The 25,596-nt window shown below is 41.9% G+C and overlaps 1 protein-coding gene and 1 long non-coding RNA gene across 2 annotated transcripts in view; both read left to right on the top strand.

Moving 5' to 3' along the window:
• The window catches only part of LOC133248193 (antigen WC1.1-like), a 144,357-nt gene that overhangs the window by 43,715 nt on the left and 75,046 nt on the right, over positions 1 to 25,596 (top strand).
• On the top strand, positions 16,266 to 19,394 carry LOC133248206 (uncharacterized). The gene is made up of 2 exons (XR_009736636.1): positions 16,266 to 19,081; positions 19,220 to 19,394. It is a non-coding gene; the product is annotated as an uncharacterized LOC133248206 (long non-coding RNA).

The following is a 25,596-nucleotide window of genomic DNA, read 5'->3' as shown; positions in this document are numbered from 1 at the left end:
ATTTACTTTGGTGAAGGTTTTCTAGGAGTGAATTCTCTCTGAACTTTATCTGGATTCCCCAAATATTAGGTTAGTATTTTGCTTTAATCCTTCTTTCTTTCTTTCTTTTCTCTCCCTCTCTCTCTCACTCTAGTTTTCTCTGTCTTGCTCTAGCTTTCCTTCTTTCTCCTGCTTTGTCCCTCTCCTGCCCCATTTTCCCCCTGAGTATGTACAATCTTTCTGGATTAAGTTGCAGATAGGATGCTCCTTTATCCCTCCCCCTCCCAAACAACAACAACAACAAAAAAACTTCAGGGAATTTCCTTACATAACCACAGTTCAATCAAACCTTTAGAGATATCAGCCCCAGATAACATCTAAGTGCAACCACATGAGAGACCCCAAAGATAGAACTGCCAAGTTGAGTCTTTCCCAAATTACTGACCAGGAAATTATGATCAAAATTAAAAAAAAAATTCCCTCAACTGCTAAGTTTGGGGGGAAACTTTGTTATACAGTATTGTTAACCAGGCACTTACCATGTAACCAGCTTTTCTATATAGAGGAATATTTATCCTCTCATCTTCCATTTTACTATTTCTACTTTATATTGATCTAATGTGCTGATAGATTCATTCTCTAGTTCTTAATTTCAGCTGTTAACTTTTTCAGCTGTCGAATTTTCGTCTTTTTGTTATCATTTCTCTGCCAAGACACACATCTTGTTAATTTTTTGTGCAATTTAATCATGGCTATTTAAATTCTCTGTCAGAGTATAAAACTCTTAGAGGAAAACATAGGCAGAAGATTCTTTGACGTAAATTGCAACAAGATCTTTTTTGACCAACCTTCTAGAGTGAAGAAAATAAAAACAAAAATAAACAAATAGGACCCGATTAAACTTAAAAGGTTTTGCATAGCAAAGGAAACCATAAACAGAACAAAAAGACAACTGTCAGAATGGGAGAAAATATTTGCAACTAAAATGAAACAACTAACAAGCGACCGATCTTCAAAATGCACAAACAACTCAATATCAACAAACCAAACAACCCAATTGAAAAATGGGAAAAATACCTAAACAGACGTTTCTCCAGACATACAGATGGCTAACGAATACATGAAAAGATGTTCAATATCACTAATTACTAGAGAGATGCAAAACTGCAGTCAGGTATTACTTCACACCAGTCAGAATGTCTATCGTTAAATCTACAAACAATAAATGCTGGAGAGAATGTGCAGAAAAGGGAATCCTCCTACACATGGCTATGTAAATTGGCACAACTACTATGGAGAACAGTCTGGAGGTTCCTCAAAAAACTGAAAATAGAACTATCATATGACTCAGCAATCCCACTCCTGGGCACATACCTGGAGAGAATCATCATTCAAAAAGACACATTCATCCTAATGTTCACTGCAGCACTATTTACAACAGCCAGGACACAGAAGCAACCTAAATGTCCCTCACAGGAGGAATGGATAGAGAAGATGTTGTGCATATATAAAATGGATTATTACTCAGCCATAAAAGAATAAAGTTGTGAAATTTGCAGAGACATGGATAGACCGAGAGATTGTTATGTTCGGTTTAGTTCAGTTCAGTTGCTCGTCATGTCTGATTGTTTACGACCCCATTGACTGTAGCACAAGAAGGCTCCCTGTCCATCACCAACTCCCGGAGATTACTCAAACTCATGTTGTATGACGCCATGTTGGTGATGCCATGTTGGTGATGCCAACCATCTCATCCTCTGTCGTCCCTTTCTCTTCTCACCTTCAATCTTTCCCAGCATCAGGGTCTTTTTAAATGAGTCAGTTCTTCACATCAGGTGGCCAAAGTACTGGAGCTTCAGCTTCAGCATCAGTCCTTCCAATGAACATTCAGGACTGATTTCCTTTAGGATGGACTGGTTGGATCTCCTTGCAGTCCAAGGGACTCTCAAGAGTCTTCTCCAACACCACAGTTCAAAAGCATCAATTCTTTGGTGCTCAGCTTTCTTTATAGTCCAACTCTCATATCCATACATGATTACTGGAAAAACCATAGCCTTGACTACTAGGACCTTTGTTGGCAAAGTTATGTCTCTGCTTTTTAAAATGTTGTCTAGGTTGGTCATAACTTTTCTTCCAAGGAGTAAGCGTCTTTTAATTTCATGACTGCAGTCACCATCTACAGCGATTTTGGAGCTCAAAAAAATAAAGTCAGCCACTGTTTCCACTGTTTCCCCATCTCTTTGCCATGAAGTGATGGGACTGGATGCCATGATCTTTGTTTTCTGAATGTTGAGCTTTAAGCCAACTTTTTCACTCTCCTCTTTCACTTTCACCAAGAGGCTCTTTAGTTCCTCTTCACTTTCTGCTATAAGAGTGGTGTCATCTCCATATCTGAGGTTATTGATATTTCTCCCAGAAATCTTGATTCCAGGTTGTGCTTCATCTAGCCCAGCATTTCTCATAATGTACTCTGCATATAAGTTAAATAAGCCGGGTGAAATATACAGCCTTGACCTACTCCTTTTCCTGTTTGGAACCAGTCTGTTGTTCCATGTCCAGTTCTAACTGTTGCTTCCTGACCTGCATACAGGTTTCTCAAGAGGCAGGTCAGGTGGTCTGGTATTCCCATCTCTCTTAGAATTTTCCACAGTTTATTGTAATGCACACAGTCAAAGCCTATGGCATAGTCAATAAAGCAGAAATAGATGTTTTTCTGGAACTCTCTTGCTTTTTCAATGATCCAGCGGATGTTGGCAATTTGATCTCTGGTTCCTCTGCCTTTTCTAAAACCTGCTTGAACATCTGGAAGTTCACGGTTCATGTGATGTTGAAGCCTGGCTTGGATAATTTTGAGCATTACTTTGCTAGTGAGATGAGTGCAATTGTGTGGTAGTTTGAGCATTCTTTGGCATTGTCTTTCTTTGGGACTGGAATGAAAACTGCCCTTTTCCAGTCCTGTGGCCACTGCTGAGTTTTCCAAATTTTCTGGCATATTGCATCAGCACTTGCACAGCATCATATTTTAGGATTTGAAATAGGATTGTTATGTAGAATGAAGTAAATCATAAAGAGAAAAACAAATACTGTATAACATCACTTATATGTGGAATCTAGAAAAATGGTAGAGATGAACTTACTGCAAAGCAGAAATAAAGACACACCAACATAGAGAACATCATATGGATACTAAGAGGGGAAATGAAGAGTGGGATGAATTGGGACATTGAGATTGACATGTATGACATATAGACACTATTGATGTGCTGTGCTGTGTGCTTAGTCATATCTGACTCTTTGCAACCCCATGGACTGTAGCCCGCCAGGCTCCTCTGTCCATGGGGATTCTCCAGGAATGAATTGTGGAGTGGGTTGCCATGCCCTCCTTCAGGGGATCTTCCCAACCCAAGGATCAAACACAGGTCTCTTGCATTGCAGGCGGATTCTTTACTGCTTCAGCCATCAGACTCAGAAGCCCTACACTATTGATACTAAGTATAAAATAGATATTGCCTGAAGAATCACGTAGACATGGAGCCTGATGGGCTACAATCCATAGTATCACAGAGTCAGATACGGCTGAAGTGACTTAGCATGCACGCACACATAAACTTTGCCAACAAAGGTCTACCTAGTCAAGGCTATGGTTTTTCCAGTGGTCATGTATGGATGTGAGAGTTGGACTATAGAGAAAGCTGAGCACCAAAGAATTGATGCTTTTGAACTGTGGTGTTGGAGAAGACGCTTGAGAGTCCCTTGGACTGCAAAGAGATCCAACCAGTCCATCCTAAAGGAAATCAGTCCTGAATGTTCATTGGAAGGACTGATGTTGAAGCTGAAGCTCCAATACTTTGGCCACCTGATGTGAAGAGCTGACTCATTGGAAAAGACACTGATGCTGGGAAGGATTGAGGGCAGGAGGAGAAGGGGACGACAGAGGATGAGATGGTTGGATGGCATCATCGACTTGATGGACATGGGTTTGGGTGAACTCTGGGAGTTGGTGATGGACAGGGAGGCCTGGCGTGCTGCGGTTCATGGGGTCACAAACAGTCGGACACTACTGAGCGACTGAACTGAACACATAAGATAGATAAATAATAACCTATTTTATAGCACAGTGAACTCTACTCAGTGCTCTGTGGTGATGTAAATAGGAAGTAAATCCAAGAAAGAGGGGATATATATACATACATATATATATATGTATATATATATGTATATTTCATTGTTGTTTGGTCGCTGAGTTGTGTCTGACTCTTTTGTGACCTCATGGACTGTAGCATGCGACACTTCTTTGTCCATAGGATTTCCCAGGCAAGAATACTGGAGTGGGTTGCCATTTCTTTCTCCAGAGGATCTTCCCAACCAGGGATGGAACCCAGTCTCCTATTTGGCAGGCAGATATTTTTACCACTGAATCACCTAGGAAACCCTTACATGTATATATAATGTATTAAATTTGCTGTACAGCAGAAGCTACCACAACGTTGTAAGGCAATTATGCTCAAATAAAAATTAATAAAAATAAATAAACTCTCTGTCAGGTAACTCTAAGAGCCAAATACCCTGGGAAATTTTTTAAATGTTTCTTTTTCCTTTTGTTTTCCATGAGATCTCTTTTATATGTGTTTTTAAAATCAGAAACATTTTAGATAAAAAATTGTACAAAGCCTTCAGAAAGGATTTTGTTTTGCTTCTTCTATTTAGGGGTAGATTAAGGATAGAGCAACTTATTTAACTCATTCTTAGGGCAAAGCTTGGCTTAAAACAGGAATCGTGGCATTGTCACGACCAGGGCTGTTCATAAGGAAAGGGAACACTAAGATTATGGTAACTTTACTGGTATGTTACAGCTTTCATCTCAGCTCCATCACTAGGTCATTATTATTATTTTATTTTGAACTTTTTACTTTGTATTGGGTTTAACCGATTAACAATGTTGTCACAGTTTCAGGTGAACAGGCAGGGACTCAGCCATACATATACATGTATCCATTTCCCGCCAAAGTCCCCTCCCCTCCTAAAAATTATTTTGCTTAACTGAGTTTCCTGTTCTTCAACCTTCCCAACCTTCTAATCATTGCTCTTTTTTCAGGAAACCACACCCAGGTGCTGCCCCAGTGCAACGACTTCCTGTCTCAACCTGCAGGCTCTGCGGCCTCAGAGGAGAGTTCTCCCTACTGCTCAGGTGAGGGTCCCACAGAACAGAAGACCCTTTTCATTCCCCAGGTCAACGCCCCATTGTCCCATTTCTCTCTCCTCAGACAGCAGGCAGCTCCGCCTGGTGGACGGGGGCGGTCCCTGCGCCGGGAGAGTGGAGATCCTTGACCAGGGCTCCTGGGGCACCATCTGTGATGACGGCTGGGACCTGGACGATGCCCGTGTGGTGTGCAGGCAGCTGGGCTGTGGAGAAGCCCTCAATGCCACGGGGTCTGCTCACTTCGGGGCAGGATCAGGGCCCATCTGGCTGGACGACCTGAACTGCACAGGAAAGGAGTCCCACGTGTGGAGGTGCCCTTCCCGGGGCTGGGGGCGGCACGACTGCAGACACAAGGAGGACGCCGGGGTCATCTGCTCAGGTCAGCACTCCACACTGTCCACAGGCAGGGTGAGGGGAGGGCCCAGGAGGACGGGGGTCTGAACCCTGAGGGAGAGATGCTGAAAGGACCAGAGAAGGAGGCTTCCTCCCATGGAGCCTGTCTTTCCAGCAGACATGAAGACGAGGTGCCTTCACTGCCTCGTGCAGCATTTGAGATTCTGGTCGTTTCTCCTCAGTAGTGTTTGCTGGCATAGCCTTTTCTCAGTTTTCCTTGAAATCAGGGCTCACTCTTCTGGTACATATGGTAGAGAAGTCTTAAAGCCAAGGTGCTAGTTTTTTTCCTTTGTAAAAAATTACCACATAGTTAATGGTTTAAAACAACACATTTACTTCCTTACACTTCTGTAGCTTAGATGTCCAGCAGGAATCTCACAGGATGGGGATCAAGGTTTCAGTAGAGTCACATCACCTCTCAGCCTCTGGGAAAGAATCTGTTTCTTGTCTTTTCAAGCTTCTAAAAACTGCCTGCCTGCCTTCGTTCATAACCCTCTTCTGTTCATCATCAGACCAGCAATGCTTCACCTCTCTAACTGTTATACCTAATCACATCTCCCTCTAACCAGAACGAGGAAAAGTATTCCACTCTAAAGGATAGTGAGTCTAAGATTGGGATTAGACTGTGCTCAGGTGGTTAATCCATCATATTTCAGGGTAATCTCAAGGTCCTTACCTTAATCACATCTGTAAAGTCCCCTTTGCCAGATAAGGAAACAGTCACAGGTCCATTAGTCTATCTGCCTCCACACTGTCCACATCACACCCCTTTCATACACTCTTTTAGATGTTTTGTCAGGAAGCAGGAGTCAGCTCCCTCTCCCTGCAGGTGTCCCGGTTGGTCTTCCTCAGTTTATATTCACTACATCATGGTGGTAGAAATATTTAGAAAGACAGACACAGATGGACAAAGTCAGATAAAAAGGAGACAGTTTGACTCTGGTCATCTAGTGGATTTGCTTCCTCAGCTGGGTCAGAGATGAGTGTTCACAAGTTTGGGGAGAGAGGAAAACCCAGAGCTCTGAGTGGGTTTCTCACTGTGTCCTGTCTCCTCCCTTTCAATCTCAGAGTTCCTGGCCCTCAGGATGGTGAGCGAGGACCAGCAGTGTGCTGGGTGGCTGGAGGTTTTCTACAACGGGACCTGGGGCAGTGTCTGCCACAGCCCCATGGAAGATATCACTGTGTCCGTGATCTGCAGACAGCTTGGATGTGGGGACAGTGGAAGTCTCAACACCTCTGTTGGTCTCAGGGAAGGTTCTAGACCCCGGTGGGTAGATTTAATTCAGTGTCGGAAAATGGATACCTCTCTCTGGCAGTGTCCTTCTGGCCCATGGAAATACAGTTCATGCTCTCCAAAGGAGGAAGCCTACATCTCATGTGAAGGTGACTTATGTCTATTTCTGTGTCTTTCCCAACCCTGTAGGATGTTGTTAGTGAGATTTGATATTTTAAAATCTAAGTGATGGATTTAAGTTGAGTTTATAAAATGAAGTTTGGATGGAGCTTATTTAATCTACATGTTCCAAACTTGATTTATTAAAAATTTTTAATTGATGTAATTGATACAGCATTAAATTTTTTGCTGTGTGCAACATAATGCTTGTATGTTTGTGTGTATTGATAAATGATCACTACAGTAAGTCTAGTTATATCTATATATATGAATCCATATATATAGATCCATATATATAGTTAAAAAATTTTCTTACATGATGAGAATGTTTAGGATGTATTTTCTTGCCATCTTTCAAATAGACAATACAGTATTCCCTATAGTCACCATGCTGTATGTTATATCTCTTCACCTATTAATTTTATAATTCAAATTTATACCTTTTATTACCTTTGCCCATACCAAATCCCCCACCTCTGGCAGCCACCAACTAGTCAGCATCTCTGAACTTGTTTTTGTTTTAATATTACACATATAATGAGATTATATGGTATTTTTCTTTCTCTGACTGATTTGTTTTACTTAGCATAATGCCATTGAGGTCCATCCATGTTGTTGAAACTGGCAAGATTTTCTTCTTTTTTATGGGTGGATATAAATCTATATTACATTTTATTTATCCATTCATCAGTGAAGACTTACATTGTTTGTCTCATATATATTGCTATAAAATACTAAAAGGTAATACTGTTAAAGTGCTGCAGTCAATACTTCAGCAAATTTGGAAGATTCATCACTGGCCACAGGACTGGAGAAGTTCAGTTTTCATTTCAATCTCAAAGAAGGGCAATGTCAACGAATGGTCAAACTACCTCACAACTGTGCTCATTTCACAGACTAGCAAGGTTATGCTCAAAATCTTTCAAGCTAGGCTTCAGCAGTAAGTGAACTGAGAACTTCCAAGATGTACAAGCTGGGTTTAGAAAAGGCAGAGAAACCAGAGATCAAACTGCCAACATTTGTTGGATCATAGAGTAAGCCAGAGAATTCCAGAAAAACATCTGCTTCATTGACTACATAAAACCTTTGATCATGTGGATCACAATGAACTGTGGAAAATTCTTAAAGAGATGAAAATACCAGGGCACCATACCTGCCTCCTGAGAAACCTGTATGCAGATCAAAAAGCAGCAGTTGGAACCGGACATGAAACAACCGACTGGTTCCAAATTGGGAAAAGAGTTCGTCAAGGCTGTATATTGTCACCCTGTTTATTTAACTTATATACAGAGAACATCATAGACATCAAAGGAAATGCCAGGCTGGATGAATCACAAGCTGGAATCAAGATTGCTGTGAGAAATATCAACAACCTCAGATACACAGATGATACCACTCTAATGGCAGAAAGTGAAGAGGAACTAAAGAGCCTCTCATTGAGGGTGAAAGAGGAGAGTGAAAAAGCTGGCTTACAGCTCAACATTCTAAAACCTAAGATCATCAGCACTTCATGGCAAATAAAAGGGGAGAAAGTGGAAACACTGACAGATTTTCTTTCTTGGACTCCCAAATCATTGCTGACCATGACTACAGCCATGGATTAAAAGAGGCTTGCTGCTCTGTGACAAACCTAGACAGAGTATTAAAAAGCAGAGACATCACTTTGCTGACAAAGGTCCATATGGTCAAAGCTATATTTTTTCCAGTAGTCAAATCTGGACGTGAGATCCAGGTTATAGAAGAAGCTAAAAAGAGTTGATTCTTTTGAATTGTGGTGCTTGGATGTCACAATTGAATTGAGAGTCCTTTGGGCAGCAAGGAGATCAAACCAATCAATCCTAAAGGAAATCAACCCTGAATATTCATTGGAAGGACTGATGCTGAAGCTGAAGCTCCAGTACTTTGGCCACCTGATGAGAAGAGCTGACTCATTGGAACAGACCCTGATGCTGGAAAAGATTGAAGGCAAAAGAAGGGGGCCACAGAGGATGAGATAGTTAGATAGCATCACCAGTTCAGGGGACATGAATTTGAGCAAACTTTGGGAGTTAGTGAAGGACAGAGGAGCCTGGCATGCTGCAGTCCATGGGGTTGCAAAGAGTCAGACACAACCTAGCAACTCAACATATGTTGCTGCAGTGAACATTGGGTTTTCAAGTTAGTGTTTTTGTTTCCTTCAGATAAATACCCCAAAGTGAAATTCCTAAATCATATGGCAGTTCTATTTTTAATTTTTGATGCACCTCAGTACTGTTTCCATAGGGGCTGCATCAACTTACATTCCCTCTAACTGTGCAAAAGCTTTCCTGTGTCTTCACATTCTCCTCAACTCCTGTTAGTTCTTCTTTTGGATAAAAGCCTTTCTAGAGGATATGAGGTCATATCTCATTGTGGAATTGATTTGTATTTTCTGATGATTAATAATGTTGAGCACATTTTCATGTATCTATTGGCAAGTTGTATGTATTCTTTAAAAAAATGTCTATTCAGGTTCTCTGCCCATTTAAAAAAAATCAGACTGTTTTTTGCTACTGAGTTGTATGAGTCCCTAGTGTATTTTGGATAATAATCCTTACCAGAAATATAATATGCAAATATTTTCTCCCATTCCATAGGTTGCTTTTTCACTTTGTTGATGGTTTCCTTAATTGGGCAGAAGCTTTTTAGCCTTATGTCATCACAACTGCTTGTTTTTACTCTTGTTTCCTTTGCTTTTGGTGTCAGATCCAAAAAATCATCACAAAGACTGGTGTCAAGGATTTTATTTTCTGTTTTTTCTTGTAGAAATTTTATGGCTTCAGGACTTGTGATCAAGTCTTTAATCTATTTTGAGTTAATTTTTGTGAATGGTGTAAGATAGTGGTCCAGTTTCATTTTTTGCATGTGGCTGTCCAGTGTTCCCAATGCCATTTACTGAAAAAACTGTCCTTTTCCCAGTGTGTATTCTTGGCTTCTTTGTCAAAAATTAATTGACCATAGAAATGTGGGTTTATTTATGGACTCTCTATTCTATTCCATTGATCTCTGTGTTCATTTTTATACCAATGACATACTGTTTTTATTAATTTAGCTTTGTAATATAGTTTAAAATCAGGAAGCATGACACCTCTAGCTTTGTTATTTTTTCTCAAGATTGCTTTGGTATTGAGCGTCTTTTGTGGTTCCATGCAAATTTTAGGATTGTTTCTTCTGTATCCGTGAAAATTTCCATTGAATTTTGATAAGAATTGCAGTGAATCTGTAGATTGCTTTGGGTAGTATGGGCATATTAATAATATTAGATCTTCCAATCCATGAGCACAGAATATCTTTCCATTTATTTGAGTCATCTTCAGTATCTTTCATCAATGTGTTTATAGTTTTCAGTGTACATGTCTTTCACATCCTTGGTTAAATTTATTCCTAGACATTTTATTCATTTTCATGCAAATGTAAATAGAATTGTTTTCTCAGTTTCTCTTATAGCAGTTTGTTGTTAGTGTAAAGAAATGCATATGATTTTCTTCTGCAACTTTACTGAGTGTATTAGTTCTCATATTTTTGCTGAAGTCTTTAGTGTTTTCTACATATAATATCATGTAAGGGAATTTCTTTCCTCATGACTCTGATGGTAAAGAATCTGTCTGCAATGCAAGAGACCTGGGTTCAGTCCCTGGGTCAGGAAGATCCCCTGGAGGAGGGAATGGCAACCCACTCCAGTATTCTTGCCTGGAGAATCCCAATGGACAGAGGAGCCTGGCAGGCTGCAGTCCTTGGGGTTGTGAAGAGTCAGACACGACTGAGTGACTAACACTTTCACTTTTCAATCTGAAAATAGTGTCAGTTTTGCCTCTTCCTTTCAGATTTGGATGTCTTGAGTTTCTTTTTATTGCCTGATGGATCTGGATAGGACTACCAAAACTAAGTTGAATAAAAGTGGTGAGAGTAGACATTTTTGTTTTGTGTCTAATTTCAGAGGAAAAGCTTTTGGTTTTTTACAGTCAAGTATGATGTTAGCTGTGTACTTTTCATATGGCCTTAATTATGTTGAGATGCAATCCTTCTATACCTACTTAGTAAAAGAGTTTTTACTGTAAGTGGATGTTGAATTTGTCAAACACTTTTTCTGTATCCTTTGAGGATATGATTTTTACCTTCATTTTATTTATTTGGTATATCACATTGATTAATTTGTGAATGTCAAACTATCCTTGTATCCTTGCAACAAATATCACTTGATCATGGTGTATGATTCTTTTAGTGTATTCTCAAATTCAGTTTTCTAGTATTTTGTTGACGATTTTTTCACCTGTATTTATCAGAGTATTAGCCCGTAATTTTCTTTTCTCATGGTGTCCTTATCTGGCTTTTGTATCAGACTGATGTTGGCTTCATAAAATGAATTTGGAAGTGTTCTTTTCTTCTGTTTTTGGAAGAGTTTGAGAAGGCTCCACCACTAAATACTGTTACATTGGGGATGAGATTTCAGCAGTAAATTTTGAATGAAATAAATAAATGTTTGTGAGGGCAACAAATAGTCAAACCATAGCATCTTATTCCTTCAACATTTCTCTCTCTGTTTCTCTCTCTCCTTCCCTCCCCCTCCACATACACAAACACACACACCCCATTCAGGTGCACCTTGAAGGGTATGCTGGATGTTGCCTAAAACCCATAGCTAAGAGAATGTGGGATCAGATACTTTAAAAGCAGAGGCTCACTCCCTTCCTTGCCTCTCTTTGCTCATCTCTTTGTCTTTTTCATTTGAAGGCCAAAGAGGCATTAAACTATGAGACCTTTTATTGATGATATTTTCCCTACAGTTAAACCTTGTGAATTGAGAGGTGGTAAAGTCTTTGACCATGAAAATGAGCAACCCGCTCACAGAGGTCCTGCCATCATTTTCTCAGAGGTTCTCTGCATAGAGTGGGTAGGAGTTTTGAAAGGATGATCTGGAAAGAATATATAAATATTGATACTTTATGACAGGTACTATTTACCCTTCTGTTTTATTGAATTTATATTTATTTCTCTCAGCTTCAATTCTTTTGTATATATTTTCAGTCTTTTGTTTATTATTTCTGCATCTTCTCAATACAAATTTTTCTCAGTAGGCTTTTTCTTTTTCCATTCCCCCATCACTTTTCCCCTGTACCATCACTTTTCCCCTGTAGTTTTTTTTCAAGATTATAATAGATTTTTACTTTTATTTTTTTTAATATAAATTTATTTATTTTAATTGGAGGTTAATTACTTTACAATATTGTATTGGTTTTGCCATACATCAACATGAATCCACCACAGATATATCAATAGGCTTTTTTTAACTATTGCAAGCATTTCTGGCTTACTCAGTGTGTACATATATGTGTCCATATATCTTCTCAGAATTCTACTAAGTCTTTCCTGTGTACTTCCTTTTTAAGAGATTCCTAACCAACACTATGGGCTTTTCTGGTGGCTCAGACAGCAAAGAAACTGCCTGCAGTGCAGGAGACCTGGGTTTGATCCCTGGGTAGGGAAGATCCAGTGGAGAAGTGAATAGCAATCCACTCCAGCGTGTTTGTCTGGAAAATCCTACGGACAGAGGAGCCTGGTGGGCTGCAGTCCACAGGGTCACAAAGAGTTGGACATGACTGAGCAACACACACACACACACACACACACATAACCAACACTACATTGTGGAGCAATTATCTTCCAATTAAAAATAAATTTAGAAAAGAGAGTTTCCTTTTACAACAGTAGTCTTCACTTGCCCACTTGTCACATTGAATAATAGGTAAGAGTAGTTTATAATCTATCTAATAATTTTCCATTAAAATTATGTATATGAGATTTTGAATATAAATTGACTCTGTGCTTCTGGACTGATTATTTTTAATATGAACTATTATCATAGACTGTTACCATTAATTTATATTTAGTTTACTATTTCACAGATTAGTATGAATTTAAAAAAAAGAAATTTTATTTCACTGAATTTTATTTGTCTATTCATTCATATAATAAATATTTATCAAGCCCCTCTCTAGGTATTTCGAAATGGCTTTCCATAGATATTTGTTGAATGAGTGCATACAATGAGCAGGCACTGTCCTAATAGCAGAAACATGGCACATATAAGATGTACAAGGTCCTTCTTCTAATGGAACTTTCATTCAGAGGGGTGTGTGTACATTCGTAGATGTCTGTGTTTATATTTGCTGTGGGGTGTGAAGACTGATAAACAAGTAAATATTCAAAGTAATTTCAGCTGTGATCAGATGCAGTGAATGTTTCAGCCCAGGAGATAATGAGCCTGTGTTTTCACATGTCATTTGCACTGAGCCATGGACCTTAGATAATCTTATGTGGGGACAGGAACACCCTCAGCTATTCCTGATCCATTGTTTCCCTGTTGTGTGCAGGAAAAAGACCCAAGAGCTGTCCAACTGCTGCCGCCTGCACAGGTACGTCGGCCCCGCCCCATTCCGTGTGGCTCCCAGGGGCTCCTTCCTCCCATCAGGGCAGTCACAGGAGGGGCTGCTGCCTTTTCAGACAGAGAGAAGCTCCGCCTCAGGGGAGGAGACAGCGAGTGCTCAGGGCGGGTGGAGGTGTGGCACAGCGGCTCCTGGGGCACCGTGTGCGATGACTCCTGGAGCCTGGCAGAGGCTGAGGTGGTGTGTCAGCAGCTGGGCTGTGGCCAGGCCCTGGAAGCCGTGCGGTCTGCAGCATTTGGCCCTGGAAATGGGAGCATCTGGCTGGACGAGGTGCAGTGCGGGGGCCGGGAGTCCTCCCTGTGGGACTGTGTTGCGGAGCCCTGGGGGCAGAGCGACTGCAAGCACGAGGAGGATGCTGGTGTGAGGTGCTCTGGTGAGTGAGGGGCTCAGGGTCCGCCCTGGGTGACCTGGGGCAGCGCAGGGGCACTGGGCTGGGCCGGGTGTGGTGGGGAGTGTGTGTTCAGACAACCCGGGTGCTGGGGCTCTGATCTAGGATGAGGGAGCTGGGAGGCCTGGACATTGATGCTGTGGAGACTGAGGGGTGATTTCAGGCTCAGGAGGGAAAAATGGGTTGCCCTGTATTCTGGCCAATTCTTCTTCCCCACACTACTGTTTTTCTCTTTAGGTGTAAGGACAACATTGCCCACGACCACAGCAGGTACTGTGATCCATCCACGGGCAGGAGAGAATACTCAAATACTGGGCACCTATTCTGTGGGCCCTCTGACAACTCAGAAGAGGAAAGAGTCTGAGGAGCCATGGCTGTTGGGGAGGAGTCAGGGCATTACACTGGGGAAATCCCCTGCCTTGATGTCCAGGGTCAAATGTTTTCATGCCCGGGGTCCAAGGAAGTCTGGTTTCCTTGTTGTAGAATCTAAGGATCTCCCACCTGCCCTTGAGTGTTTCTCCTCATCAGAGAGGTGCAAGTCCCTGGACTGTTTGATGCTCTGTCTCCTGAAGCCCAAGGAGAAGGGATGAGCTGGGTCCTGAGAGGCTGTCTCGGCAGGGCAGCTCCCTGACAATCCCCATCTCTGCCTCGGGGCCACACTGGCCAGAGTGGAGTTGACTTGTCTCAGGACGAGACCCGGGGGAGCCCTGACAGTATGAGGCTGAGACGCCATTGTCTGGAGCTCCTGAAAATGCTGACACAGGAGATTTCTCTGTGCCCAAGACTATCTCCAGCCCTTTTTCCTGTTCTCCTTAGGGACCAGAACAACCTCAAATTCTCTCCCTGGCATCTTCTCCCTGCCTGGGGTTCTCTGCCTTATCCTGGGGTCGCTTCTCTTCCTGGTCCTCGTCATCCTGGTGACTCAGCTACTCAGATGGAGAGCAGAGCGCAGAGGTGGGCTGCAGGGGGAACTGGGGACCAGGGAGAGTGTGTGGAGGCAGGAGATGGGGCAGGTATGAGGAGGGGAACCTGGGCCAGGTACTGTTCAGAGTTGTAGACTCCATGTGCTTCGTGCTGAGCTCTAAGGGCTGAGTAGACAGAGGTTCTTAGGACTGGGGTGTGAACTCTCATAAGTCATGGCCTCTTCTGTGAGACCAGACAGAGTTGGCACTGAGCTGTAATCAGGGTCAGATGAGGGAGAAGGTGCTGACATGGTGCATGGGGTAGGAGATGATGCTGAGGTCCTGGCAGCCCCATGTGAGCGCTAGGGAGATGAAGGTGGGCTGGCTGGATCGGGGTATCTGGGAAAGCTTCTCTGACTTGCTGGGGGATCTCTCAGCCTTATCCAGCTATGAAGATGCTCTTGCTGAAGCTGTGTATGAGGAGCTCGATTACCTTCTGACACAGAAGGAAGGTCTGGGCAGCCCAGGTGAGTGTCTCTGCCCTCCTGGGATCTCTGGTTGTCACCACCCACTGGCTGTGCACATCTTCTCAGCATCTGCAGACCCCATGTGTGCCCCAGGCTCACAGAGACAGCTCCTCCAAAGAGGCAGGATGGCCTCTCAGAGCCCCGTGACCTCTCAGCCTCTGTCTACACTTCAGAATCCAGGCCTGTCCCTTCTCAGCCTTAACACAGGTCCCGTGGGTGTGGGGAGGGTCATGTTGTGTGTTGTGTGAGGTTTGTCTCCACATGAGGCTTCCCTTTAGATTTCTCACTGACTAAACTGCTGTATTACACCAGAGATGGTGAGGACAACAGTGACTACAGATCCAGTCCAGGAAATAGAGGTGGACCTGCCTTGGCTGGGCTCTGGGGAGGAGAGTTTCCCTCATAGAGAGGAGATTTAAGGGGAATGGTTTTCCTTTGATGGACCAGAGGCATCCCTTGTGTCCAGATGGGGTTCGTCCTTCTCCTTCTCTGGCTGTTCTGTGATGTATCACATTGGGATTGGTCTCTCTGTGTACAGAATCACAACAGGCACACAATGTTTTTAAAAAAATAACATCTGTAAAGCACAATTTGTCAAAGTACTTTAGCAATGCTCAATGGTGGAAGCGTTGCTTTGAGATATGTAGTTTCCACCAGAAAATATTGAGATATGTAATATCATGTTTTGGCTATGGACACATCAAAATGAAACGTGGTCTTAGAGAAAAAAAGTCTTTTGAAACAAGGAGTGACTGGTGCCTCTATTCAGAAACTCGGAAACTCTGGGTCAGAAGGTATCTTAGATATTCCCCAGACCAACCCACTTACTGTGGTTTCATCCACTCCCTTGTCTGCTCTTGGAACCCCCAGATCAGATGACTGATGTCCCTGATGAAAATTATGATGATGCTGAAGAAGTACCAGTGCCTGGAACTCCTTCTCCCTCTCAGGGGAATGAGGAAGAAGTGCCCCCAGAGAAGGAGGACGGGGTGAGGTCCTCTCAGACAGGTGAGTGGGGTCAGTTGATCTCCTGCAATCTTTCTATCTGATAAGAGTGAATTTGTGCTCCTCAATGCCCAGCCTCACTAGAGATTCAAAATATAGGTAATCTCATACATTTGGTAGCATTATCTTGACCATATGCCATATTTAATGCTGTCAGACTCCTTGCAAGGAGTGAGGAATCACTCTGCTTTTGGCATTTATGTCTCCATAATGTGACATAAACTTATCACTTTGTATGTGATATACTTACATAAAGGTTTATAGATTATGGAATTTCCTGGTGGTCCACGGGTTCGGATTCTGCACTTTCACTGCTAGGGCCTAGGTTCAACCCTGGTCAAGGAACTAAGATCCGACAAGCATTATGTCATGGCCAAAAGAGAAACTTATCGATTAATTGAGCATATTTAAAAGCAAGCTAAGCACTGAAGAATTGATGCTTTTGAACTGTAGTGTTGGAGAAGACTCTTTAGAGAGCCTTGGATGGCAAGGAGATCAACCCAGTCATATTAAAGGAAATCAATCTTGAATATTCATTGGTAGGACTGAGCTGAAGTAGAAGCTCCAATACCTTGGCCACCTGATGTCAAGAACTGACTCCTTAGAAAAGACCCTGATGCTGGGAAAGATTGAAGGCAGGAGGAGAAGGAGATGACAGAGGATGAGGTGGTTGGATGGTATCACCAACTTGATGGATATGAGTTTGAGCAAGCTCTGGGTGTTGGTGATAGACAGGGAAGCCTGGTGTGCTGCAGTCCATGGGATCACAGAGAGTCAGGCATGACTGAGTGACTGAACTGAACTAAACCAAATTCAAAGGTGGAACAAGTGTTTTAATAATATCTTTGCACGGTCACATACATGAAGGCAAACCATTCAGTATCACAGTAATCCAGGTCTATGCCGAATCAGTAATGTTGAAGAAGCTGAAGTTGCCATTCTATGAAGACCTACATGACCTTTTAGATCTATCACCTAAAAAAGAGGTCCTTTTGATTATAAGGGACTGGAATGCAAAAGTAGGAAATCAAGAGATACCTGGAGTAACAGCCAAATTTGGCCATGGAGTACAAAATGAGGCAAGGCAAAGGCTAATAGAGTTTTGCCAAGAGAACGCACTGGTCATAAAAAACACCCTCTTCCAACAACACAAGAGAGCACTCTACACGTGGACATCATCAGATGGTCAGTACTGAAATCAGGTTAATTATATTCTTTGCAGCCAAAGATGGAGATGCTCTATACTGTCAGCAAAAACAAGACTGGGAGCTGACTATGGCTCAGATCATGAACTCCTTATGTCAAATTCAGACTTAAATTGAGAAGGTAGAGAAACCCACTAGACCATTCAGGTATGACCTAAATCAATTCCTTATGATTATACAGTGGAAGTGAGAAATAGATTCAGGGGATTACGTCTGATAGGCAGAGTGCCTGATGAATTATGGTCGGAGGTTCGTGACATTGTACAGGAGGCAGGGATCAAGACCATCCCCAAGAAAAAGAAATGCAAAAATACAAAATGGTTGTCTGAGGAGGCCTTACAAATAGCTGAGAAAAGACGAGAAGTGAAACCAAAGGAGAAAAGGAAAGATATCTCCACTTGAATACAGAGTTCCAAAGAATAGCAAGGGGATATAAGAAAGCCTTCCTCACTGATCAATGCAAAGAAGCAGAGGAAAACAATGGAATGGGAAAGACTAGAGATCTGGTCAAGAATATTATAGATACCAAGGGAATATTTCATGCAAAGATGGGTACAATAAAGGACAGAAATGATATGGACCTAACAGAAGCAGAAGATATTAAGAAGAGGTGGCAAGAACACACAGAACAACTATACAAAAAAAGTCTTCATGACCCAGATAATCAGATGGTGTGATCACTCACCTAGAGCCAGATATCTTGGAATGTGAAGTCAAGCGGGCATTAGGAAGCATCACTCTGAACAAAGCTAGTGGAGGTGATGGAATACCAGTTGAGTTCTTTCAAATACTAAAAGACGATGCTGTGAAAGTGCTGCACTCAATATGCCAGCAAATTTGGAAAACTTAGCAGTTTTAATAATATCTTTCCAGGCCATAGGACTGGAAAAGGTCAGTTTTCATTCCAATCCCAAAGAAAGGTGATGCCAAAGAATGTTCAAACTACTGCACAGTTGCACTCTTCTCACACTCTAGCAAAGTAATGCTCAAAATTCTCTAAGCCAGGCTTCAACAAGGCATGAACCATAAAATTCTCAGTGTTCAAGCTGGACTTAGAAAAGGCAAAGGAACCAGAGATCAAATTGCCAAAATTCCCTGGATCATGGAAAAAACAAGAGAGTTCCAGAGAAGCATCTATTTCTGCTTTATTAACTATGCCAAAGCCTTTGACTGAGTGTATCACAATAAACTAATATTTCAGTAGCTGCAAGAAGACCCTCATTCTCTAGAAAAGAGTATTTCTCCATCTGAGGGCCTGTGTAGTTTCTGGGGAGGAGATATCTCTGGGTACACCTGTGATACTATTTGTGGACATTTGGGGACAGGAGTCAAGTCAACTAAGAGCAGACTTGGGTTGTGAGTGAGGAATTCAGATTTTTCCTGTCTCCAGTCTCCCTGTAATTGTGAATTTGCATCTATCACCTGTGAAAGGAGAATATTTAAATTCCTTTTTATGATTCTTACCGTTGCTGGGCATCTCCTTGGTATTGTGTTGCCTGGAAGCAGGTCTCCCAGAACTCCTGAGCAGAGGTCTCCTGTGATGCAGGATTTCCCCAACACTGAGGCCCAGGAGACCACATGAACTGGATCTGAGAGGACAGCTGGGATCCATCCTCACTGGAACTCATGTGAAATAGCCTGAGCCTCCCTCCCCAACCTGGGCCCCAGGGATGCTTTGTTAATACCACGTGCTTGTCTCCCTTACACCAGAGGGTTCTGTCTCATCTTCATCTCAGTTCTAATCAAACTTCTCTTTTCTACTTCAGGCTCTTTCCTGAACTTCTCCAGAGAGGCAGCTAATCCTGGGGAAGGAGAAGAGAGCTTCTGGCTGCTCCAGGGGAAGAAAGGGGATGCTGGGTATGATGATGTTGAACTCAGTGCCCTGGGAACATCCCCAGTGACTTTCTCGTGATGCTGTATTAAATATGAGATGAAGCCTCAGATATTCTAACTGCCTGTATTTCAGTAGAGTAGTGCTGACCTGTAATTGTGTCATATGAAAATTGCTGAAAATGAAATATTCTTAATAAATTCACTTTTTGCTGTGCTGTTAATTTAGCAAGCTCCATGTCAAACGCTTTTAGAGGATAGTCCTCAAATGCCATCTTTCTCAAAGGAAATGAAAGATGAGTGAGCTGACCTGCTTTCTCACTTGTCCTAGAGGCTAATGAGGGCATGCACACAAGTGCTCCAGGTCACTCTTAAGGATGAAACTTGGTCTATATTCACATACTTCTTCCTAACAAGATGAACTCATGGAAAAACAAAACAAAACAAAATAGTTCTAAACACCTCTGAGATGTCACATCACCAGTTTGTAACTTGTTCTTGGACACCAGACTGGGTATGAGTTTCAAAGTGGAAGGTTGGCTGGTGGGAGAGAATGGATACAGGTTTCCTTATCCTGCCTCAATATTCAGAGGCCAATTAAAACTCTAACTTTACATAACTACCTCTTCCTTTTTCATCTCTCATTTATTCTTTTAGTGGATACAGACACCTCTTTGCTCATCTCCCATGTCTATTTGATTATCCAATCCTTATAAATCCATTCTTTCTTTTCCATCTCTTCCTACCATTTCTTTAGGATGCTGCTATTTCTTGTCTCTCCAAGGATCTCTCCTTCTAAGTGAATTATATCAGTTCATATATATCTTCAAGTTGATGGAAGGCAAATTGGTGCTCACCCGCACCCTGTATTCAGATGGGACAAGAAGGCAAGAAAGTGGAGACCTAGGCAGAGGGGATCCAGAAGAATAGATGTAGATAGACAGATAAGAACATTTGGCTATTTATGTTTCAGAGATATGGATGGAAGCATCTGACATGACTGATCTCTTAGAGGAAGAATTTCAGACCAGGGGCTTCTTTGAAAACATCTATTTTTCAGATGTTTCAAGATTGCTTAAACAGTGTCAGACTTTATTTTTTTGGGCTCCAAAATGAAATAGATGACATATGATGAAATAAGGCAGACACACAAAGAAGCTCAGTGAACTCCAAAAAACACAGATAAACAATTAAATTCAGGAAGACAATATAAGAAGAAAATAAGATTTAAAAAAATTTCTCATCATTATTATTATTTTTAATTTTCGGTTGCATGAGTCTTTGTTGCTGCACATGGGCTTTCTCCAAATGCAGCAAGCAGGCACTACTCTTTTTTGTGGGCAGCAGGTTTCTCTATGCATGGGCTTCTCTTATTGTGAACAGGTTCTAGGCACCCAGGCTTCCGGGGTTGCAGCATCACCTCCTATTTGTGATTTGTGGGTCCTAGAGCTCAGGCCCAGTAATTATTGAGCTAGGGCTCAGTAATTGTTGAGCTAGGGTGTTACTTCACAGAATAAATTCAGATTTTTTTTTTAACAGAGATAGAAATCATAAAAAAGGAAGTAAACAGGGAGTTTTGCTGATGGTTTAGTGGTTAGAATTTGATGCATTTGCTGCTGTTGTCTGGATTCAATCCCAGTAGGGGAACTGAGGTCCCTCAAGCTTTGCAGTGAGGCAAAGAGAATAACACAAGGAACAAAACAGAAAAATGAACCAAATAGAGATTCAGTTGCTTAAGATTCAGTTCAGTTCAGTGGTTCAGTTGTGTCCGACTCTTTGCGACCCCAGGGACCGCAGCACGCCAGGCTTCCCTGTCCATCATCAACTCCTACAGCTTGCCCAAACTCATGTCCATTGAGTCAGTGATGCCATCATCAAACAGTTTCATCTCCTGTCGTTCCCCTTTCCTCCTGCCCCGAATCTTTCGCAACCTTAGGGTCTTTACTAATGAGTTCTTCACATCAGTTCTTCACATCAGGTTGTCAAAATATTGGAGTTTCAGCTTCAGCATCAGTCATTCCAATGAATACTCAGGACTGATTTCCTTTAGGATGGACTGGTTGGATCAGTTGCTTAAGACTACAATGAGAGGAGGAGCTAAGATGGCGGAAGAGTAGGATGGGGAGAACACTTTCTCCCCCACAAATTCATCAAAAGAACATTTAAACGCCAAGTTAATTCCAGAAAACAACTTCTGAATGCCGGCAGAGGACATCAGGCACCCAGAAAAGCAACCCAAGTCTTCGAAAGGAGGTAGGAAAAAATATAAAAGACAAAAAAAGAGACAAAAGAGGGAGGGACAGAGTTCCGTCCTGGGAAGGGAGTCTTAAAAAGAGAGAAGTTTCCAAACACCAGGAAACCTTCTCACTGCTGAATCTGTGCCGAGCCTTGGAAGCACAGAGTGCAACATAACAGGGAGGAAAAATAAATAAACAATTAAAATCCACACATTGTGAGCCCTACAGTAACTCCCCCAGTGAAGAAGCAGCGCAGATGCCTGCATCCGCCATTAGCAAGCGGGGGCTGGGCAGGGAGGCGCGGCGCGGGCTGCATCGCAAGGATCTGGCCTGAATACCCCGAGCGCTATCTGAGCGAAATAATTTGGGCTAGCAAACCAGACTGCGGGATATCTACCACGCGAAAAGCCAGCCCTAACCTAAGACACCGCCAGGCCGCCGGCGGCAGACCATCCCCCTCCAGTGATAGGCAGCCAGAGCCAGAAGGGGACAATCGCAGCCCCAGAGAGACATTATCTATAAAACTGTAAGCAGGCTTCTTTGCTAACTAAAACTTCTTGGGGGTCTGGATGGTTAACATCTGCCTGAGAAGGTGCGCCAGTGCACACCTAGATAACCGAGCGGCGGGGAGGCGATAAGTCGCAACAATCGCGCGCGCCAAACACCTCATCACCTGAGCTGCTCGGATCTGGGAAGGGCACAAAACGCAGGCCCAACCGAGAGTCTGCACCTCTGAGGACTACCTGATTGCCTGAACCTGAGTGGCTTGGACCTGGCAAGTACAGGCAGCCCAGGGCCGGCCACGTATGGTTCCTGGTGGAGCAACCTAGAGCCTGAGCAGCGTGGGCAGGGAGGCTACACGCACCGTGAACGGGGGGCAGACCCAGTGTGGCTAAGGCACTGCGAGCACATGCCAGTGTTATTTGTTTGCAGCATCCCTCCCTACCTCCCCTCAGCACGACTGAACAAGTGAGCCTAAAATTAAAAAAAAAAAAAAGTGTCCTCCACCGTCCCCTTTGTGTCAGGGCGGAAACCAGACACTGAAGAGAACAGCAAACAGAAGAAGCTATAAGAGAGGGAACCGACTTGGAAGCTACAGGCAATAGATTAAAACCCTGTGGTTAGTGCCAACTACATAGGAAGGGGCCTATAGATCTTGAGAAATATGTCAGACCAAGGAACTAGCCAAAAGTGAACTGAACCTGCAATACTCACAACAAAACCGGAGAAAGTCCTAGATATATTTTTACTATTTTTACGATCATTCTTTCTTTCTTTTTATTTTATTTTTTTAATTAAAAAAATTTTAAGTCCTCTATTATTCCTTTAATTTTCACTTTTATAACCGATTACTTTGCAAAAAAAAGTCCCTTTTTTTTAAAAAGCAAACTTCATATATATATTTTTTATAATTTTTTTGACCTTTTTTTTTTTTTTTCCTTCTTTTCTTTAACATTGTACTTTTGAAATTCCAAACTCTACTCTGGATTTTCAATTTTAGCTTTTTGGTATTTGTTATAAATTTTGTACCTATAGTTTTTTTTTATAATTTCTGTGACCCTTTTTTCTTTTTCTTTTTCTCTGTTTATTTCTCTTCTTATTTTAAATAACATTGTTTATCTGAAATTCCAAACTCTACTCTAGATTTTTAATTTATGCTTTTTGGTATTTGTTATCAATTTTGTACCTGTATTTTCTTTATAATTTATGCGACTTTGTTCTTGTATTTTTTTTTCTCTCTCTCTTTCTTTTTCTTCTTCTTTTTTTAACATTGTATTTTTGAAATTCCAAAGTCTACTCTAGATTTTTAACTTTGCTTTTTAGGTATTAGCTGTCAATTTTGTACCTATATTTTCTTTATAATTTTCGCGACCTTGTTTGTTTTTGTTTGTTCGTTTTTTCTCTCTTTCTTTTCCTTCTTCTTTTCTTTAACATTGTATTTTTGAAATTACAAACTCTACTCTAGATTTTTAATTTTTGCTTTTATGTATTTGTTACCAATTTGGTACCTTTAAGAACCCAATCTTCAGTACCCATTTTTCACTAGGGAGCGAGATTACTGGCTTAACTGCTCTCTCTCCCTTTGGACTCTCCTTTTTCTCCACCAGGTCGCCTGTGTCTCCTCCCTAACCCCTCTCTACTCTACCCAACTCTGTGAATTTCTGTGTGTTCCAGACGGTGGAGAACACGAAGGAAACTGATTACTGGCTGGATCTGTCTCCCTCCTTTTCATTCCCCCCTTATATCTGCCTGGCCACCTCTGTCACCTTCCTCCTTCTTCTCCTCTCTGTATAACTCCATGAACAACTCTGAGTGGTCCAGTTGTGGAGTGCACATAAGGAAGAGATTACTGGATAGCCCACTCTCTCCTCTATTTTTTTTTTTTATTCTTCCAATTTTATTTTATTTTTAAACTTTACATAATTGTATTAGTTTTGCCAAATATCAAAATGAATCCACCACAGGTATACATGTGTTCCCCATCCCGAACCCTCCTCCCTCCTCCCTCCCCATACCATCCCTCTGGGCCGTCCCAGTGCACCAGCCCCAAGCATCCAGCATCATGCATCGAACCTGGACTGGCAACTCGTTTCCTACATGATATTTTACATGTTTCATTGCCATTCTCCCACATCTTCCCACCCTCTCCCTCTCCCACAGAGTCCATAAGACTGTTCTATACGTCAGTGTCTCTTTTGCTGTCTCATACACCGGGTTATTGTTACCATCTTTCTAAATTCCATATATATGCGTTAGTATACTGTATTTATGTTTTTCCTTCTGGCTTACTTCACTCTGTATAATAGGCTCCAGTTTCATCCACCTCATTAGAACCGATTCAAATGTATTCTTTTTAATGGCTGAGTAATACTCCATTGTGTATATGTACCACAGCTTTCTTATCCATTCATCTGCTGATGGACATCTAGGTTGCTTCCACGTCTTGGCTATTATAAACAGTGCTGCGATGAACATTGGGGTACACGTGTCTCTTTCCCTTCTGGTTTCCTCAGTGTGTATGCCCAGCAGTGGGGTTGCTGGATCATAAGGCAGTTCTATTTCCAGTTTTTTAAGGAATCTCCACACTGTTCTCCATAGTGGCTGTACTAGTTTGCATTCCCACCAACAGTGTAAGAGGGTTCCCTTTTCTCCACACCCTCTCCAGCATTTATTATTTGTAGACTTTTGGATCGCTGCCATTCTGACTGGTGTGAAATGGTACCTCATAGTGGTTTTGATTTGCATTTCTCTGATAATGAGTGATGTTGAGCATCTTTTCATGTGTTTGTTAGCCATCTGTATGTCTTTTTTGGAGAAATGTCTATTTAGTTCTTTGGCCCATTTTTTGATTGGGTCGTTTATTTTTCTGGAGTTGAGCTGTAGGAGTTGCTTGTATATTTTTGAGATTAGATGTTTGTCAGTTGCTTCATTTGCTATTATTTTCTCCCATTCTGAAGGCTGTCTTTTCACCTTGCTAATAGTTTCCTTTGATGTGCAGAAGCTTTTAAGGTTAATTAGGTCCCATTTGTTTATTTTTGCTTTTATTTCCAATATTCTGGGAGGTGGGTCATAGAGGATCCTGCTGTGATGTATGTCAGAGAGTGTTTTGCCTATGTTCTCCTCTAGGAGTTTTATAGTTTCTGGTCTTACGTTTAGATCTTTAATCCATTTTGAGTTTATTTTTGTGTATGGTGTTAGAAAGTGGTCCAGTTTCATTCTTTTACAAGTGGTTGACCAGATTTCCCAGCACCACTTGTTAAAGAGATTGTCTTTAATCCATTGTATATTCTTGCCTCCTTTGTCGAAGATAAGGTGTCCATATGTGCGTGGATTTATCTCTGGGCTTTCTATTTTATTCCATTGATCAATATTTCTGTCTTTGTGCCAGTACCATACTGTCTTGATAACTGTGGCTTTGTAGTAGAGCCTGAAGTCAGGTAAGTTGATTCCTCCAGTTCCATTCTTCTTTCTCAAGATCGCTTTGGCTATTCGAGGTTTTTTGTATTTCCATACAAATTGTGAAATTATTTGTTCTAGCTCTGTGAAGAATACTGTTGGTAGCTTGATAGGGATTG

Source organism: Bos javanicus, chromosome 5 (genome assembly GCF_032452875.1).
Source record: "Bos javanicus breed banteng chromosome 5, ARS-OSU_banteng_1.0, whole genome shotgun sequence".
In the NCBI taxonomy this organism is placed as follows: domain Eukaryota; kingdom Metazoa; phylum Chordata; class Mammalia; order Artiodactyla; family Bovidae; genus Bos; species Bos javanicus.
The sequence above is the reverse complement of the archived record's forward strand: the minus strand, read 5'-3'. Positions and strand labels throughout refer to the sequence as shown.